The sequence below is a fragment of the Chiloscyllium punctatum genome, chromosome 15 (genome assembly GCF_047496795.1).
Source record: "Chiloscyllium punctatum isolate Juve2018m chromosome 15, sChiPun1.3, whole genome shotgun sequence".
NCBI lineage: Eukaryota > Metazoa > Chordata > Chondrichthyes > Orectolobiformes > Hemiscylliidae > Chiloscyllium > Chiloscyllium punctatum.
The window spans coordinates 88,478,874-88,493,248 of NC_092753.1; positions in this window are offsets into that span (position 1 = coordinate 88,478,874).

Consider the following 14,375-nt stretch of genomic DNA (forward strand, 5'->3'; position numbering starts at 1 on the left):
GGCTAAGCACAGGCAGATGGGACTGGTTTAGTTTGGGATTTAAGTCGACATGGACTGGTTGGACCGAAGGGTCTGCTTCCGTGCTGTATGACTCTATGACTCTACATTTTCCCCAAACCTTTATATCCCCTTGACTCTGATCCAACAAAAAACCAAAGAAATCTGGACGCTGGAAATTGGAAACAAAATCAGAATTTGCTGGAAAATCTCAAGCACCATCTGTAGAGAGAAAGCAGAGTTAACATTTCAGGTCCAGTGACCCTTCTTCAGAACATCTTCTGAGCCTACAGTCCTGTCACACCTCAGGACCTGACAAACTCCACTCCTTTCCTGAGATGCAACATTGCCCCTTTGCCCCTTGAGGACCTAACACAATCCTCATCCCTGAACCTGATAGTTCCCTGGTCTTGAAACTCAACAACTGCCCATCACTGGACCCACACACTCCCCTTTCCCCGTAACCCAATTCTCCCCATCACCCCCTATACCCCACCCATCAAACGCAATATCCCCTGCCTATACTGGCACCCCTTTCCCTGAATGCTCACTGCTACCCCTCTTACTTGGCACCCTAACCACCTGATCGGAATCTCCTGTTAGATGTTGAGCTCTTCCATAACAAAGAAAAGGAGCAATGGGGTATTCTGAGTGGGATTGCTATCCCTTGGAAAATCTGTCCCATTAAATCATCAGCTGGAGGGCAATATATAACAATCAGCAGGACGTTTCTTTGTCTGTTAGATGGAATTCCATTAAACTTCATGGAGTCTGGAGTCAATGTTAAAGACTCCCAGTATGACTCCATCCAAACATTGCACTGTCCCACCACATCTTTTGGGTCTGGCTTGCCAGTGGGCCAAGGCCTACTCACAATGATGATGGAGGAGTCTAGGGAGAATGACTATAGAGTCATAGAGCCATAGAAATGTACAGCATGGAAACAGACCCTTCAGTCCAACCTGTCCAGCCAGCCAGATAACCACAGCCAACCAGAGTCCCACCTGCCAGCACCCAGCCCATATCCCTCCAAACCCTTCATATTCATATACCCATCCAAATGCCTCTTAAATGTTGCAATTGTACCAGCATCCACCACTTCCTCTGGCAGCTCATTCCATACCTGTACCACCTCTGTGTGAAAAAGTTGCCCATATGATTCAGTGAGTATGACTATATTATTTAGCTCCGCACTGCCCCACCTTCACCCGTCAGTCTCACCATCCCAGTATGATTTAGCTCCAGTGTTAATGAGAGAGCAGCACAGTTCCAACAATGAGGGCAGGGAGGTGCCCAATTGAGTGAGTAGAAAATGCAAAAGGCAGGGCATGGTAGTAGGCGGCACGGTGGCACAGTGGTTAGCACTGTTGCCTCACAGCGCCAGAGATCCGGGTTCAATTCCCGCCTCAGGCGACTAACTGTGTGGAGTTTGCACGTTCTCCCCGTGTCTGCGTGGGTTTCCTCCGGGTGCTCCGGTTTCCTCCCACAGTCCAAAGATGTGCAGGTCAGGTGAATTGGCCATGCTAAATTGCCCGTAGTGTTAGGTAAGGGGTAAAGGTAGGGGTATGGGTGGGTTGCGCTTCGGCGGGGCGGTGTGGACTTGTTGGGCCGAAGCGCCTGTTTCCACACTGTAAGTAATCTAATCTAATCTAATCTAGTTTGGGAGGATAAGGTAGATGGGGGCCTTGAGTGGATACAATACAAGGAACACCAAACATAACCATCCATGAGCTTTGATGAGAGATGTGTGCAGTGGCATAGTCTGACTGAGTGGTTGCCCTGTGAGTCTGAAGTAGCAGAGAGAAGATAATAGACTATATTAATGAGAGAGCAGCACAGTTCTAACAATTATATTTACCCGTGTACAGGCTACAGAAGATCATTGGAGTTGACATTTCGGGCATGTCCCTTCTTCAGTCAGGCTTTTGCCTGAAATGTCGATTCTCCTGCTCCTCGGATGCTGTCTGACCTGCTGTGCTATTTCCAGCACCAAGCTTTATCAACTCTGACTCTCCAGCATCTGCAGTCCTCATTTTCACCTGCAGAAGATCAATGACTATCTGCCTGAACTGCAGCACACTGCATTCCCCCGGGCACACTGTGCTGACCAGGGCTGATACCGGACTCTAGGCTGGCTGGATCTGTTGGCCTGGGCTCCTTTCGTCTTCAAGACAGAAGGATGGCCTCTCCCTCTCCACCCCCTCAATCACCAGCAAATCAGAAAGCTGCCTTCCCTTTCTGGACCACATCCTCAGTGGTAACAGTTGAGTACCTCAACGTGAGAGCCATTAACTGCCTTGCAGAGTCTGAAGTGGTGCACAGTTGGGCTTTGAGTCTGATGCATTTAGCATGAACATCAGAAGGTCCCTGTAGTGGTTAGCACTTCCACCCTCTCTTTCTGTTCAACTCCACAAGAAGGGCTGTACAATTAATGGGGTGAAGACTATGTGAAAAAATTTGCCCAGGCCATGGTGAACTGGGTGACATGAATCTTAACAAAACGTCTGAACTGCAAATGGAAACATTTCATCACTGAGATCATTTATGCAACAGGTTTACTTAATTTTATCTAATTCTTCCCTTTCCTCTGCTGCATAAGGTAATGGTTCTAATTGAGTTCACGTTCCTGTTATATTGAGCTCTATCCCTTCTGATAGTACACACAGGTTGCAAATGGAGACAGTGAGTTTGACACTAAACTTTACAGGGAGCAGATGACATTGGCACAGTTCCCCAGAGTCCTAGTAATTATGCCTGATGTGTAATGTAGTTGTATTTATTGTTATCGTGTAATAAACAATCTTTATACCTAAGAACAGTGTCTCATCTGTAATGACTCTGTGGATGGTGTCATCTGTACTGCTCATCATTAGACAGGCTCTAGACAAAATATAGACAAGGGAGGATTGGTGGAAGAGAATGTGACAATACTTTAAAGGGTTATTTTGTCCTGATTTCTTTAAGAGAGAGGTTGAAGGAAGGTGATGAGCTGGCTACTGAAAACAACTTGTGTATCTAGCTTGGGAGGCCTTGGGTTTGTTTGAATGCAACCTGAATGGAGGTGCCTCACTCTCACAGATCAGGATTTTTGAGTAGCATCAAAAGGTATTGGAGTCTCAACAGATGTGGAAGCTTCCATGAATGTCTCTGAATTTTCTCGTAATGTTTTCTTTCCTCCTGGTTGGGAGATCTGGAAATCTATATCTGAATTGTCCTTTTTTTTGCCAAGGGTTGTGTTTATGGGATGGCACTATACTGGAGCAGTTAATAAGTAATAGTCACTGTATCTATTATGCTGTTAAGTTTTCCAGTAGAGTTAATTTACTCTAAATTCCTTTTTCTTTGGTTTTATTTTAACTTGAGTTTCAAGAAATGGTGTTTTGCCGAACGTCAAGTAGTTTGACCAGTTACATTGCATTTGGAACACAAAACTTTATATTTACTTTTAAAATAAGAATAAGTTAGGGTTGAGATTACCACCTTAAAATATTGTGAGAGGTTCTGGTCTGATCTGGTCCATAACAAGAAGCATTTGAAACAAGTATAGGTAGACAGCATGAGTTGCCAGTTATGACAACAAGGTCATTGCCTCATCACCCATTTTAGTTTATTCCCTAGTTTTCCCAAAGGCACTGAAAATATTCAGCCATTTTCCAGCAAACCTCCCATATGACCATATGTGAACGTGGATGGTGAATGGTAACAGAATTGAATCCAAATTGAGTGGGAGGGTGATACTACCCCATTGTAATGCATACACACGAAAACACTCTCTCTCTCTCACAGTCACACACGCGCACAGTCACAATCACACTGGCACTGACACTGACACTGACACACGTACACACACACACGCACACATATACATACACACTCATACACGCACACAGATGCAAACACACGCATACTCAGACACAGAATATACATACACTCATACACTATTCACACATACTCTCTCTCACACACCATACAAACACTTAAGTTCAGAAAAAGATTTTTGCCTGGTAAGAACAGAAATAACTGATTCCTGTTTCTCTTTTCTATTCTCCAGTTAAGTGAGGTTGAATAAAGCATTGCCACTGATACACAAACAATGAACAGGCAGCAATGACCTGAGATCAAAGTATTGCACCAGCCATATTCTGCACAGCTGAGTAACAATGCTGTCTTAACCAACAGAGCCACCAAGGGATCTGACAAATTTCATCAGTGAAACTACATACATGGCTCCAATCTTGCTGGCCTAATCGAGATAGTGAGTTGCTGATGTGAGGTTGACTCAACTGGACTGAGTCCCGATGCAGAGCACTTAAGATACAGGAAAGTGATTGGAGTAACGTTTTGAGTGAAAGAAGCTACTTTGAAGTTCCAGTAACAGGGCAGGAAGCTCTGCAAATACCAGCTGCGCAGATCAGGTCAACTGTTCCAGCAAGATGATATAAAGACTCATTGCAATTTTATTCTTCAAAAATTCCATGTCACCAACTATAATCCCTAGTAATTTTGATCCATGATTCTTGGGCATTGGAATGCAGAAGTGTGGTTATTTTTGCTCCAGATTCATGCACTGGTGCACCATCTGAGACCATTCTGACTCCTTGTAGCATGTCTTTTGAAGACAGATATTCCACTCACACCCATGCTGCATTCAGAATCCAACACCGCCCACAGAGGCTGACCTCACCCCATGAGAAATGAAGGGTGTTGAGCATTTTGTCTTTGGAAAAAGGATCTTGCAATGAGGTCGTTGACGTTTTCAAGACTACAAAGGGTAGTGGCAGAGAATAAACGGCATAAATCGTTTGCTGTGCTGATGGGTTCTAAAAAGAAAGGGCACAAATCTAAAAATAAGAAAGCAAAGTTACGAAGTGAGGTCCAATGCATCATGTTACCAAATGCATGCCAGACCAGGTCTTTGAAATGAGTTTTTGGTCTGAAGAATCGTGAAGTAGATGCAAATACGTTTAACAATGGAATACAGATCAGGCTTACGTAGCCTTAAGAAATGGGATTTTTTTTAACATAAACAGGTCTGGCCACATCTGTAAAGAGAAACAGTATAAACACTTGACACCCAACTTCATCGCCATCCAGTATCATCAAACAACTCTTTACTTACCTATCATCGAGTCATAAAGTCATAGAGATGTACGGCACAAAAACAGACCCTTTGGTCCAATTCGTCCATGCTGACAAAATATCCCAACCCAATCTAGTCCCATTTGCCAGCGCTTGGCCCATATCCCTCCAAACCCTTCCTATTCATATACTCATCCAGATGCCTTTTAAATGTTGTAGCCGTACCAGCCTCCACCACTTTCTCTGACAGTTAATTCCACACACGCACTACCCTCTACATAAAAATATTGCCCTTTAGGCCTCTAGGATATCTTTCCCCTCTCACCCTAAACCTCGAGTTCTGGACTCCCCACCCCAGGGAGTCTCACCTCTAAAAAAGTAATCTAATCTAATCTAAAGAATTATCATCAGCTATCTTCAGTTCTGGACTCAAAACGCTAACTCTGTTTTCTCACTACCGACACTGCCAGATCTGCTGAGTTTCTCCAGCACTTTCTGTTCTTGCTTCAGATTTCCAGCATCTGCAGTTCTTGTTTCAAACGTATTAATTTAATTTTATTGTGGTTCTATTCGCCGAGCTTGGAATTTGTGTTGCAAACGTTTCGTCCCCTGTCTAGGTGACATCCTCAGTGTCATCCTAGGGAATTCCCTAGAGGCATGGCACTCATCCACAGATTCTATCAACAAACACAACAACCTGGACCCAATATACCGACCACTGCAGCAGACAGCTGGAACTGACAACCGGAAGCGGCAGAGACAGGCCACTATAAATGCCGGAGGAAACATCGCAGAAGCGCTTCACAGGAGGCTCCCAAGCACTGAGGATGTCACCTAGACAGGAGACGAAATGTTTGCAACACAAATTCCCAGCTCGGTGAACAGAACCACAACAACGAGCACCCGAACTACAAATCTTCTCCCAAACTTTAATTTAATTTTATTTTTGAATTGTGTGCACGACGTCAAAGGCCACACTTAATGCACATTCTTAACTGTCCTGTAAAGACCAAGGTGAAGTTTCTGTTCAAATGACTGCAGTCTTTGGGGTGACAATGCCACAAAGAACACTACAGCACAGGACAGGCCCTTCTGCACACAAAGCCTGTACTGACACATGATGCCTTTCTAAATTAAATATCTTTTGCCTCTATGTGGTCCATATCCCTCTATTCCCTACCTATTCATGCATCTGTCAAAATGCCTATTGTAACTGCCTCCACTACCTCTCCTAGTAGAGCATTCCAGGCACTTGCTACTTTCTGTGTAAAAAAACATGCTTTTCATGTGTCCTTTAAACTTACCCTGCTTTACCTGAAACCAATGTCCCTTAGTAATTGACATTTCTACTCTGGAAAAAGGCTCCCAACTATCCATTCTATCGACGCATGTCATAATTTTGCAAACCTCTACCAGGTCTCCCCAGCATACAGTTCCTGCCTGTATGATTGTTTGGACTGCACTCTCTGGATTTTGGCATTTGATAAAGAAAAGTAAATAACACTGATACAATATGAAAAAGGGATGTGCTGATTTGTGCATTTGTGCTGATCTCTTCCCAACCTCGTCATCACAAAGCACTTTACAGTCAATGAAAAAGCTTTCAGTGTTGTTACTGTTGTGACATAGTAAACAGAGCAGTCAATTCAAGTTTCCACAAACAGCATGAAATTATGACCAGATAGTCTGTTTTCATGATTTTAATTGATGGGATTTTGATTGATGAGAACATCATACAGTACTCTCTTGCTCATCTTTGAAATAGTGCCCGGAGATCTTTTATGACCATCTGAGAGGCATAAGATTAATAACTCTTTTAGAAGACAGTACTGCTCTGAAGTGTCAATCTAGATTATGTACTCAAGCCTTGAGAGTGGGACTTGAACACTTAACCCAATGACACAGAAGCAAGAGTGCTATTGCTGCTTGTGGGATGGACAAGCACAACACAGGCACCATTGTAACCCCAAATGAGGACCTCTAATTGTATGTGAAAAGCCATGCAACTACTGTAAACCCTTTGAAAAGAAACTGCAGATGATGAGCCACAGTAGAGCCAAGAATGAAATTGTCACACTGATCCTGACAAAACTCACGTACACTGAATCACAAGGACAGAACAAGGGAAAGCGGAGAGAGAGGAGAGAAAAGTGTTTTTCAGTCTGAAACTCAGAATACTTAACCATTCTCCTATCTCCCCTCTTAAACCCTGCCTGCTAGCATCCCACAGAATTGCTCCAGTTAGTATATTTGCAGTAATGTGTTTGAGGTGAAATCAGCTGAGTTATTAAGGCTGACATTTAGCCTTTGGCCACAACCTGCTTATCTCAAGATATCTCCTAAGGAACATCCTCAGACAGCTCATATTAATTCATCCAGTTATGATGACACTGTAGATGGCTACAATTATCATATCAAACTCTTATTTAAATATTTCCAGAGTGTTTGTTCAATCCAATCATTGATCTGTGAGTGAACAGTGTTGGTAAATTTATCGCTGGACCCAATTTTATTTTTCTCTCCCTACAATTTAATTTATAATAGTTTTTTTGCGGCTATTTCTTTCATTCTTTTACCTGCTTAAGACACATCTCAGCGACCTTCTTCACAGGCTAACAGCCCAAATCTTTCACTTAGTCCTCATATGCACTGAAATGAAAGATGGATGTGGAGACCAAGTTTTAACGGCTTTAGTGCAGCTGAATAAAATCGATCTACTGAACAAAAGAGGGAAGTCTTTACAAAACAGCCTTGGTCAGATTGTAAAGGTACAACGTGGATTGTAAGTTACAATGGAACATACAGTCACACAAGTGCATTTGTGAGTCAGTCTCTTGGTTCTGGATGAAGACCAAGAGAGTCCAGATTTAAAGGGATTTGTAAAAGTGGCTAATGTGATGTGAGAAAGAACATTTTCACACAAGGAATAGTTCATTTGTAGACCACCTGGAGGTCTGGTAGAGGCAGAATCATTTGAGGTAATTAAGAGGGTTGACTATTTCAATTTGAGGATGCCCTAATAAGAACAGGGTACGATTCCCAACTCATCGACCACCAGTTCCGACGTGCCACAGTGAGAAATTGTAATGACCTCCTCAGGAGACAGATACGAGCTGCAACAGATTTCCCGGAAGCCGACCAACTATGCCATGTTCTTCGCAGCCTGCAACACGTTATCGATGAGGATGAACACCTCACCAAGACATTCCCCATACATCCACTTCTCACCTTTAAGCAACTACCATACCTTAAACAGATTATACAGCAAACTGTCCAGCCTTCAGGACAACATCAACCACAACACCGTACAACCATGTCACGGCGGACGCTGCAGAGTGTTGGCACGGATGCCACCATTACACGTGGGGACACCACCCACCATGTACGTGACGAGCACTCATGTGACTCAGCCAACGTTGTCTATCTCATGTGCTGCAGGCAATGATGCCCCAAGGCATGGTACATTGGTGAGACCGAGCAGATGCTATGACAACAGATGAATGGATATCGCACAACAGTCACCAGACAGTGGTGTTCCCTCCCAGTCCGGGAATACTTCAGCGGTCTGTGACATTTGGCCTCGGAGCTTCAGGTGACCAACCTCCAAGGCAGACTTCGGGACAAGCAACAACGCAGAATGGCCGAGCGAAGGCTGATAGCCAAGTTCGGTACCCATGGGGATGGCCTCAACCGGGACCTTGGGTTCATATCACACTACAGGTGACCCACTGCACTATACTATCTCTCTCTCTCTTTCTCTCTCTCTCTCTTTCTCTCTCTCCCACACACACGCACGCACCCTCTCACAGGCATATATACCCCATCAAACTCACACACGCATTTAACCAAGTTTACACACAGACATATATACACACTTTATCACATGCACTCACACCCACATGCACACACTCACATACACACACTCACTCTGTCTCGCCTACATGCACACACATATAAGCTTATGAGGTGAATTTGTTTTTGCAGAATTACAGTTTATTTTGTTCAAAAACTGCATTAATCCATGTAAAACTCTGTAAATCCCACTTTAGAAATAGAACCAGTCTAACTCAACTTTGGGACACAGACTGACCTCACACCTTAGGGCATTGTCTGAGCTGAGATGGCACCTATTGTTAGAAAAGATAGACCTATCTTGACAGTACAAAGTTAAAAATCACGCAACACCAGGTAATAGTCCAACAGGTTTAATTGGAAGCACTAGCTTTTGGAGCATCGCTCCTTCATCAGGTGGTTGAAGGAGTCGTGCTCCAAAATCTAGTGCTTCCAAATAAACCTGTTGGACTATTACCTGGTATTGCATGACTTTTAACTATTTCAATACAAACGTTGTGCAAAGTGTGGGGCAAAGGCTCACTGAAGAGCCAGTGCAGACACAACAGACCAAATGGCCTTTCTCTGAGCCAGAACAATTCTGTGATTCGATCCCTTCACTTAAGAATCTGTGGGATGGAGAAAGATCCAAGATCGACATGAAACCTATTCCAGAAGCATTTCTAAAATCCAGTGGCTGGTTTCATTAGTACACTTAAAATTTTATAGTATTATTTGTTTGATATCTTATTATAAAATGTCTATATATGTTATTGAGTCAAAAATAATAATGCCAAATGGAACGACTTTCAATGGAACATAGAACAGTCCAATACAGGAACAGGCCGTCCAGGTCACCATGGCTGTGCCGACTATGATACCATTCTAAACTACTCCCATCTGCCTGCACGTGGTCTGTAGCCCTCTACTCCTCGTGTGTTCACGTGTCAACCTATATGTCTAATAATGCACGTACACAATTGTCTGTCTGTGAGCCCTTTTCTCACTTATATTCAGTATACAGGGCTCTGCAATTTACAAGATCTCTGACTTACGAACACTTATACTTACGAACATGACCCCATACTGGAATGTAATGTTAAAGACCTGATATACAAATGTTTCTTGTACTTACAAACAGTTCCCTTCTATTTATGTTACAACTTGCCTGCAAATTGACTGGCAAACAGACTCCAGAATGAAACCCTTTCATCTCAAGACTTGCTTGTATGTAAAATTCTTAACTTTGTGATGAACTGATTTGATGTACAAGACCCAGATTTCATGTGTGACATAGAATATACAAGACCCCAATTACAACTCAGTTCAACTTAAATGTACGTGGCAGAGTAGTAAATGCTATTCTGTAATATGACTGGTAAATTATATTGCTGTGCACCTTCTAAACTCACAATCTCTACCACCTAGAAGTTTAAAGGCAGTGGACACATGGGAACCCCAACGTGCAAGTTCCCAATCAAACCATTCACCATCCTGACCTGGAAGAATATCACTGTCCCCTCACTGTTGCTAAGTCAAACCTCTGGAACTTCCTTCCCAGCTGTCCTGCAGTTGGACCATGGACTGCAGCAATTCAAGAAGACAGCTCAAAACATCTTCTCGAGGATAATTGTGATTGGGAAATAAATGCTAGCCCAGACAGCAAGGCTCACAACCCCGGAATGAACAATAAAAATAAGTCAATGCACTTCCATGAATTTCTAGGGATTTCCATTCACCAAATATTCCCTTCTCAAGCTCCATACTGATTGATGACCCTGGTTTCTCTTCATATAGCAAGTTTGATGTATTTCCATTTTGACTTCTGTTTTTATTTTGCATTATATTTTCTTTGGTAGAATTGTTTGACATCCTTCAGCTGTCTTCAGCTTTTCCTTTCAATCCCCTTTTCATTTCAATTCTATACACTGCTTTGGTGATATTTCCAGTTTCTGTGCTGAATCTGTTAAATTCATGAGGTGAGCAATATCAGTATGTGCAACTGCATATGTTCACCGAGATGTCAGGAATATCTGAGTGTGAGCAGTAAACACTAGGTATTTTACATCAACAGACTGGTACACTCTTTTACAATTTCGCTCTCAGCTGAGGTTCTTATACTGTAGTAGACCATCCATCCAAAAAGCAACAGAACTTTAACAAATTGACAAACCTACTCACTAAAAATTAGTTCCTCCATTTTCCACATCGAGTCCAAGTGTCACACAGGAACAAATGAACAAAACTGATGCTAGAAAAGGGGCAACTTGACCATACTTTGAACTATTCACCAAATGCATCCCGAGCTCTTACAATAAATGGGACTTAGTCCTGAGTTGCCTTGACATCCAAAAAGGTAGTTTATAGAATAGAGATGAACTCCTGCTAACTGTGATGAGGACATTTCCTTTAACAAGGTTATGTTTAGATTAGATTACTTACAGTGTGGAAACAGGCCCTTCAGCCTAACAAGTCCACACCGACCTGCCGAAGCGCAACCCACCCATACCCCTACATTTACTCCTTACCTAACACTACGGGCAATTTAGCGTGGCCAGTTTACCTGACCTGCACATTTTTGGACTGTGGGAGGAAACCGGAGCACCCGGAGGAAACCCATGCGGACACGGGTAGAACGTGCAAACTCCACACAGTCAATCGCCTGAGGCAGGAATTGAACCCAGGTCTCTGGCGCTGTGAGGCAGCAGTGCTAACCACTGTGCCACCGTGCCGCCCACGCCCATGTTGTCCTTGGAATTTTCTCAGAGCAGTCATAAAAGACACAGATTCCAAAAAGTCTGAGTTGAAGGGTTTTAGGGCCAATTTGATAATACCTAACAGTTACTGCCTCAGACAACAGGCTTTCAAGTTTTTGAAAAAAACACTTGCACAATGAAAAAGGAGTGGCCAGTTCTCCCAGTTCAGCTTTTCTCTGATTTATTATGGCTTTTGGCAGTCTGGCTATTCACTGAAAGCGGTCATGCAGTTTTGAAGCTGTTGGACTCAAAGAAGCAAGTCTATGCTAGTCCTCTTTCTCTGACTTCTCTCCTGTAGGACTCTGTCTATGATTTTACCTTCTGGGCCAAGTGGTGTTTATGGGGATTGTTGCAAGTATTGGGAACAGCATCATTAAGTTGGGACAATCTGTTGGGTTTTCGGATAGATTAGGTTATTCTGTATTCTGTTCTCTTTTGGTTGTGTTTCATTTGGTAATCTTGTAAATAAATTCTGTTTTGTTTAAAACTAAGCGGTTTGACCAGCTGCATCACTCCTAGAATATCCATCATACACCTGCTTAAAATAACGAGCAAAGTTAGGGACTGGGCTACTTTCTTAAAATGTTTTGAGGGGGTCTGGCCACAAAGCTCTTTCCTGATGAAGGGATTATACCCAAAATATCGATTCTCCTGCTCCTCGGATGCTGCCTGACCTGCTGTGCTTTTCCAGCACCACACTGACAAACAGTTTATTGAGTTGAACTGAATTTAAATAAAAATATTTAACTTAAACAGTATAATTTCTGTCAAGGCAGCATCCAAGGAGCTTCATATTTAACTCCTAAGATCATGAATCACAATCAATACATAGATTGAAATATGCAATTAAATAGGCCATTTGTTTGGAAAAATACAGGTCTCTTTTTAATGTTGTCAAATTATTTTTAAGATTCATTTTTGAAGTTAATTACTATAACGCTGTTTTGAGTCAATTTTTGGTTCCATATTTTGAACATGAATTGACTAAACTGAAGTACCTTGAGATACTTGCTTCCAGAAAAATACCTGACATATATTTCATCCTGCAAAAAATAAGTCAGGAAATCATATTCATATAAATCTTGCCCCTCTTGCAAGTAAATTCTTCAAGCATGCTTAAAAGTCAACAATTGCTGAGAAATTCAAAATCTATCGCTCTCCCAGAGGAAGATATTCGCTCTCACTTAGCCATTGATCCACTTTCCAGGCTCAAGTGAGAGGGAGTCTAGGCAGTATGCTTGGCAAGAAATAAAGCTGGGTCATATGACAAGAATTTGTGTCCACATACAAGAATTGGTGTCCCCATCTCCTGCCCATTACCCCTGGCATTTCACTGAGAGCAGGGAAGTTAGCTGATGGCACACATGCCCTCAGATCAATGGAGGCACTTCAGTAGAAATTCTTTGTTGACCTTTTTGGTTTAGTGGAGTTGGCTGGACAGCTGGGTTGCAAAGCAGTGTGATGCAGACAGTGTTGGTTCAATTCCTGCACTGGCTGAGGTTACAATGAAGCACTCTCCTTCTCAACCTCTCCCCTCACCTGACGTATAGTGGCCCTCAGGTTAAATCAGCATCAGTTATCTCTCCCTAATGAGCGAGCAGCCTATGATCTGGTAAGACTATGGTGACATAAGTACCCTCTTTATTTACAAATAACAATTAATCCTGCTTTGGTTTCTCATTCCCTGAAGGCTTCTCCAACAAAGATGGGTTCACCAACTATTGCTGACTTTAAATATTTATAATCCTCTGACACAGCTTCTATGATTATAGAAGATTCTATAATCTTCTAGTCACTATTAAACTCCTCAACAAATTAAGATGCAACCCATCCCAACTGGATGTCCTTGTTTCATTTTGGGCACTGCCAACTTTTTAAACACTTCCTCATTATCTGTTTTTATCCTGATGAACTTTTCAACTACCTGAGCCTTTGCTTTGGCATTAGCAACAACCTAACCTCCAGTAAAAACAGATTGGAAGTATGTATTTATTACTCCAATCTAAATGTCTGCGTCCAAAAGATGATGTTTTGTTCCTGAATCCTGATCCCTTTCTTTGACTAAGCTTTTACTATATATATATAAAACAACAGTAACTCGTGAGGAAAATTATAGGCCATGGAATCAAAGGGTCAGTAGCAAAGTAGGTTTAAAATTGGCCAAGTGAGAGGAAACAGAGTACAGCGGTAACTGTGTAAGTTTCAAGCTGGAGGAAGTTTTATAGTATTTAGACCCATGCTTTTCCTGATATATATTAATGATTTAGATTTTTGTATGCAGGGGACAATTTCAAAGTTTGCAGATGACATGAAACTTGGAAGAAGTACTGCAAAAGTCATAGATAAATTGGTGAAGTGGAAGGATAGATAGCAGGTGAGGATCAATGCAGAGAAATGCGAGGTGATGCATTTTTCTGGGGAGAATACTGAAAGACAATATAAAATAGCCTAGACAAGTTAAAAGGGGTGCAGGGACAGAGGAACCTGGGTGTATAGATGCACAGACTATTGAAGTTAAAAATCACACAACACCAGGACACAACCACCTGATGAAGGAGCAGCACTCTGAAAGCTAGTGCTTCCAATTAAACCTGTTGGACTATAACCCGGTGTTGTGTGATTTTTAACTTTGCACATCCCAGTCCAACGCTGGCATCTCCAAATCAGTTTATTGAAGGTAGAGAGGGCAGTAAAAAAAAACAGTGTGTTCTC